Here is a 6,195-nt window from a genome sequence, read left to right as displayed (position 1 = left end):
ATTTTAGTTTCTAAATGTATGCTTGTGCTCATATCAACAGGATCTAAGACAGGGTACAGACAACAGGGGAGGGAACGCTAAACCATATCACAATTTTTAAATCAATTATTTTGTCCCATTAATAGTAAAGATTATTTCAAGTCAGTGTGAAAATAGAGGCTTTTGGTACTGGAAAGAAGCAACAATTGAGTGGGAATGTATGGCCAGTCTCGGGGTAATAATTGTCCTTGATAATTATTCTCAATTAACAAAACTGATAAAGGCTCCTTTTTATGGGAGCACAGCCTGGCATTCCCCTTTTCTTGTCTATGGGGGGCAGGGGGTTCTGGGCAACATTGGGGTGGTGAAGGAAGGCTTGAAAAAGACAGGCCTCGAGTGTTGGGTTGCAGCTACATGTTTGCAGTAAGCAATGCAATGAGGTTTGGCTTGGGAAGTTGTGAGATCCTATTCTTGGTGATCCTCCTGTAGCTCTGTGTGCTTATATACAACAGGCAAGTTAAGAAATGCCTGTAGAATCTGTGTGAAGAGCAAAATGAAAGGGATAAACAGATTAAGCTGCCTCGTCCGTTACCCTGAAAAAGCATGGATTAAAGGAAATAAAAGGTGAAGGCTGTGCAAAGGATGCATTTTGGGGGAAAAATCAAGTGGTCTGTAAAATTCAATATGTTTTATTTAATGTCCAGCTTATTTGACCTAGTTGTTTTATTTTGCATGTGTATATTGTTAGTTTTGGATAAAAAGCTGGCTGAAACATATTGAACTGTTCTTGTTTGATGGTACAGGAACCTATCATCATTCTTTCTATATTATTTCATTATTTGCTACCAAGATTTCTGTGAAAGAAGTAAAGTAGAGGAACACATCTATTTTGTTCACTTAGGTATATCTTTACAATGCTAAGCACTGCTGCTAGCCTGTCTGAAGGTGTCTAAAATGCAATTGACTGTTGAATAACAACAGCAAACTGCCACTCCCTACTTCAGAAGGGGGCGGGGGCGGTGGTGGAAGTATTTCCTTTGTGGATTCCAGTAAGAAGCAAAAGTGAAAATATAATCCATGCCAACATCTGAAATACTGTTATTCAGAGCTGAGGGTTGGGCACACAAACAGAAGGGGAGTGTGTAAAAGGTTTAAAGGATTGCTATGAAGAAAGCAAAAAGCCCAGTGGAGGTTTGTGTTAATGAACAGTGGCATTATATGAGCAAGCATTGCAGCCTCCTGTGCCCTGCGAAATGGAGAGTTGACATTTTGCCTGCTGATCTGAGATAGAAGGAAAGGTTCGGCAAAGTGCTTTTGGCACGCTCTGGTGACAATTCCCTATATCATTACAGGAGATTTATTAGGCTTTGGAAGGATAATAGGTATAATGTCTGCCCTACCAGTGGAAGCAAGAAATTGTTAAGAACAACACCTGAAGGACTGACTGTATTGTCCTACCCCAATAATTTAAGTATCCACCCTCTTTAGCTATTTCAGTGGCAAAAAAGTCTTGTCTCTCCAGTGTGGTCCTGTGTATATTTTAAAGAATAAATACCAACATATGTATGTGTAGTCAGGAACAGAGTTCTGATTTCTCTTCCATGAAAAATACAAAATGTCTACAAGACAGTCAAACATCATTACAGATATACCTCATGTAATAAAGTAGGCCTACTTTGAATAGAAAATTTGGTACCACAAGCAACAGGGAGGATTTCCTGCACAAAACAGCTGTTCACTTGAATAAAATGTTGCTCTCACAAAGGATTGTACCAGCAGGAACCACCTTAAAAGGCCTCAATCCTTCCCATAACATCATTTGTCATGCACCTGATTTTCCTCTCCTTATCTCTAAGCCTCTGGGAAAAGCGAGTCTGTCTTTGTTTCATTCTCTGTCTGCAGTTCCAAGCACCTTGACCTAGCAAATATGCATAGACAAATGCTCCCACATTTCTCTCAGCCTGGCAGGTTCTCATGAGAACTGATACCACTTTCTCCAGTCTCATAGGAACTGCCAGGAGATTCCAAAACAACTCTCTCTAGGCCACTTCTATCCTCCTCTGGGCCCTCTGAATCTATCCCCTCTTCCCCTTCCTCATTTTCTAACAACTCAGAATCTGACCAGGCTACAACAGACTTCAACTCCCAGAAACCCAGCCAGTTTACCAGCTGTTAGGAATTATAGGAGCCAAAGTCCAAATCACTGTTCTAGAAAACTTCTAGAAATTTTCCAAATTGCATCCTAGGATTACTTGTTTTCCACCAGCTGGCTAAATTTATAGAACTATATTCTTATACATGGTGACAGAAGCTGGTGTGTCCTTTCCCTTTTTTCTTTCTGTTTTGCAGTTGATGCATTATCAGTAAGGAATTATGAAAGCAGCTGCTGTTATCTTGCCTGCTGTAGATCAGCATACTAAAATGATGAGTGGCATGGTGTAATTGTGTCCCATGTATAAGATAGCATAGCAAAGCGGTGTTCCTTGTAAAAGGTGGCAAAATCAAAGTTTACTTTTTGGAATTTGTAAAAAAATATGTTCAAGTCATGGATGGTGGAATCTGTGGGAATGGAGACCTCACTGTAGATACTTCCCAGAGAACTCTGACCAGGGCCCATTCAGGCAACTCAGTTATAGTACTATTTTACCACGTTGATTACCATGGAAATATCCCATGGAATCATGGGCTTTGTAATTTGGCCAGTGGTGCCAGATAGAGGTGGTTTCCAAATCCTAGTCCTCATGGTGTTTTGGACTTGTTTTATGTTCACGTTTTATGTTAGTTATAATTTCTGATAGATTACATGTTTATTTAATTTATAGATGTCATGTTTAAGTGGCCTTTTATGTGGGGTTATTCTGGGTTATTACATTTGTGCTTATTGTTATTGGGGCACTTAATGTTTACCTTTTTGTTGGAATCTGCCCTGAACACCCCCCCCCCCCCGAGATATTTTATTATTATTTTATTATTATTTATTTATTATTTAGTTGTTTATTATTTATTTCCAACATTTCTACCCCACCCTTTTCAACCTCCGAGGTGGGACTCAGAGTGGCTTACACCGGCAACAATTAGATGCTGCAACATACAAATAGATATAACAAATATAACAGCAATTTAAAATGATAAATAAAACAGGAAGTTAAAAACAATTTAAAACATTATTATCAAACCATATAGCCATTTCCAGTTCAGTTCAACATCCAAGTGCTGTCATGCCTGCTGTCCAAAAGCTTGGTCCCAAAACCATGATTTACTTGAATGCCAATGATCAGGGATTCTGGAAGTTGGAAGTTCAAAATGTCAGGAATGCTAGAGTTTGGGGAACTGCACCACAGGAACTCCCTAGGTACATCTACACTGTAGAATTAATGCAGTTTGACTCCACTTCAACTGTCATGAATCAATCAGGAGCGGCTCAGGACTTCATGTCTTCCATGGCAACCATGGGGCTGTCCCAAATGGTATCTGGCCCTACTCACAGTGCAGGACACACCTTGGATTTGGTTTTCTGCCAGGGATGGGAGAACAGTGGTGGTATTGAGGAGTTATCTATTACTCCGTTGCCATGGACCGACCAACACCTAATCAGGTTTAGACTCACTGCACCCCATAACCTCTGCAGGGGTGGAGGACCCATTAAGAAGGTCCGCCCTAGGAGACTTATGGATCTGGATGGATTCCTGATGGCTCTTGGGGATTTTCCTGCCACCTCGGTTGGTGATCCTGTTGATGCCCTGGTGTCCCTCTGGAATGGGGAGATGACTAGGGCAATAGACACGATTGCTCCGGAACGTCCCCTCTCAAGTAGCCGAGCTAAACCAGCTCCTTGGTTCAACGAGGAGCTGGCAGCGATGAAGCGAAGGAAGAGGAGACTAGAGCGCGTGTGGCGTTCGGACCCGAGTGAGTCAAATCGAACACGGTTTGTTGCCCTTCTAAGGGCATATGCCGCAGCAATAAAGGCGGCAAAGAAATCTTTCTTTGCGGCCAATATTGCGTCCGCAAAGAACCGTCCGGCTGAGTTGTTTCGAGTTGTCAGAGGTCTATTAAATCTCACCATTCCGGATGGGAACCCTGACAACTCAACGGCCCGCTGTGAAGCATTTGCTCGGTTCTTTGCGGACAAAGTCGCTTTGATCCGTTCTGGCCTGGATACCATGTTAACGGCGGTCTCTGAGGATGTAACACGAGCACCTCCTTGTCCGATTTTGATGGATTCATTTCAATTGGTGAAACCCGAGGATGTGAACAAGATACTTGGAGGAATGAGGGCAACCACATGCATCCTAGACCCCTGCCCATCCTGGCTTCTAAAGGAGGCCTGAGGGGGAATGGTCGAGTGGGTGAAGGTGGTGGTTAATGCCTCCCTTCGGGAAGGCAAAATTCCAGCGAGCTTAAAACAAGCTGTAATAAAACCGCTGTTGAAAAAACCATCACTGGACCCCACTCAATTCGTCAACTATCAGCCTGTTTCCAATCTCCCCTTTTTGGGCAAAGTCCTGGAACGTGTGGTGGCCTCAAAACTCCAGGTATTCTTGGTAGACACGGATTATCTGGATCTGGCACAGTCTGGCTTTAGGCCGGGACATGGTACCGAGACAGCCTTGGTCGCCTTAGTGGATGATCTGCGCTGGGAGCTAGACAGGGGGAGTGTGTCCCTGTTGGTTCTGCTGGACCTCTCAGCGGCCTTCGATACCGTTGACCACGGTATCCTTCTGGGACGCCTCGCGGGAATGGGCCTTGGTGGCACTGTTTTGCAGTGGCTCAGGTCCTTCCTAGAGGATCGTACCCAGAAGGTGTTGCTGGGGGACAACTGCTCGACCTCACAACCATTGTCTTGTGGGGTCCCGCAGGGTTCTATACTGTCCCCCATGTTGTTTAACATCTACATGAAGCCGCTGGGGGAGATCATCCGGAGTTTCGGGGTGCGGTGTTATCTGTACGCAGATGATGTCCAACTCTGTCACTCCTTCCCACCTACTACTAAGGAGGCTGTTCAGGTCCTGAACCGGTGCTTGGCCGCTGTAACGGACTGGATGAGGGCTAACAAATTGAAACTGAATCCAGACAAGGCAGAGGCACTCCTGTCAGTCGAAAGGCCAAACAGGGCATAGGGTTACAGCCTGTGCTGGATGGGGTTACACTCCCCCTGAAGACGCAGGTTCGCAGCTTGGGTGTGATCCTGGATTCATCGCTGAGCCTGGAACCCCAGGTTTCGGCGGTGACCAGGGGAGCATTTGCACAACTAAAACTTGTACGCCAGCTGCGCCCGTACCTTGTGAAGTCTGACTTGACCACGGTAGTCCACGCTCTGGTTACATCCCGCATAGATTACTGCAACGCGCTCTACGTAGGGTTGCCTTTGAAGATGGCCCGGAAGCTTCAAATGGTCCAGCGTGCAGCAGCCAGGTTGCTAACAGGAGCGGCGTTCAGGGAGCACACAACTCCTCTGCTGCGCCAGCGCCACTGGCTGCCAGTTTGCTACCGGGCCCAATTCAAAGTGCTGGCTTTAGCCTATAAAGCCCTAAACGGTTCTGGCCCAGCCTACCTATCCGAACGCATCTCTTCCTATGAACCCTCCAGGAAGTTAAGATCATCTGAGGAGGCCCTGCTCTCGATCCCGTCTGCTTCGCAAGCACGCTTGGCGGGGACGAGAGACAGGGCCTTCTCTGTGGTGGCCCCTCGGCTGTGGAACTCCTTGCCTAGGGATATTAGATCAGCCCCCTCTCTCCTGACCTTTCGTAAGAGAGTGAAACCCTGGCTCTTCGAGCAGGCATTCGGAACCCCGGAATAGATAGTCAAGCTTGAGATGGAGAATGACCCAGGAACGGCCAAGACGATGAAATGGACAAGGATTGGAATGAGAGGATATAGCTCTTTTTAAATTGTCATTGCACTGTCTTTTTTGTATAATTGCACTTAACTGTTTTTGCTTTTGTATTGTATTGATGGCATCGAATTGTGCTGATATGTAGACCGCCCTGAGTCGCCTGCGGGCTGATATGGGCGGGATATAAGTGATGTAAATAAATAAATAAAAATAAATAAACTGTAGTATTTGGCACCAGCACTCTATACCAGAGAAGGCTAAAGACTCCATAAGACTTTTAACTCCCAGGATTCTATAGAATTTAACCATGGTAGTTAAATGGGTGTTAAACTGCATTAATTCTACTGCTCAGATGCACCCCTTGGCCAAGAATTCAAAATAAC

Source organism: Anolis sagrei, chromosome 2 (genome assembly GCF_037176765.1).
Source record: "Anolis sagrei isolate rAnoSag1 chromosome 2, rAnoSag1.mat, whole genome shotgun sequence".
NCBI lineage: Eukaryota > Metazoa > Chordata > Lepidosauria > Squamata > Dactyloidae > Anolis > Anolis sagrei.
The sequence above is the reverse complement of the archived record's forward strand: the minus strand, read 5'-3'. Positions refer to the sequence as shown.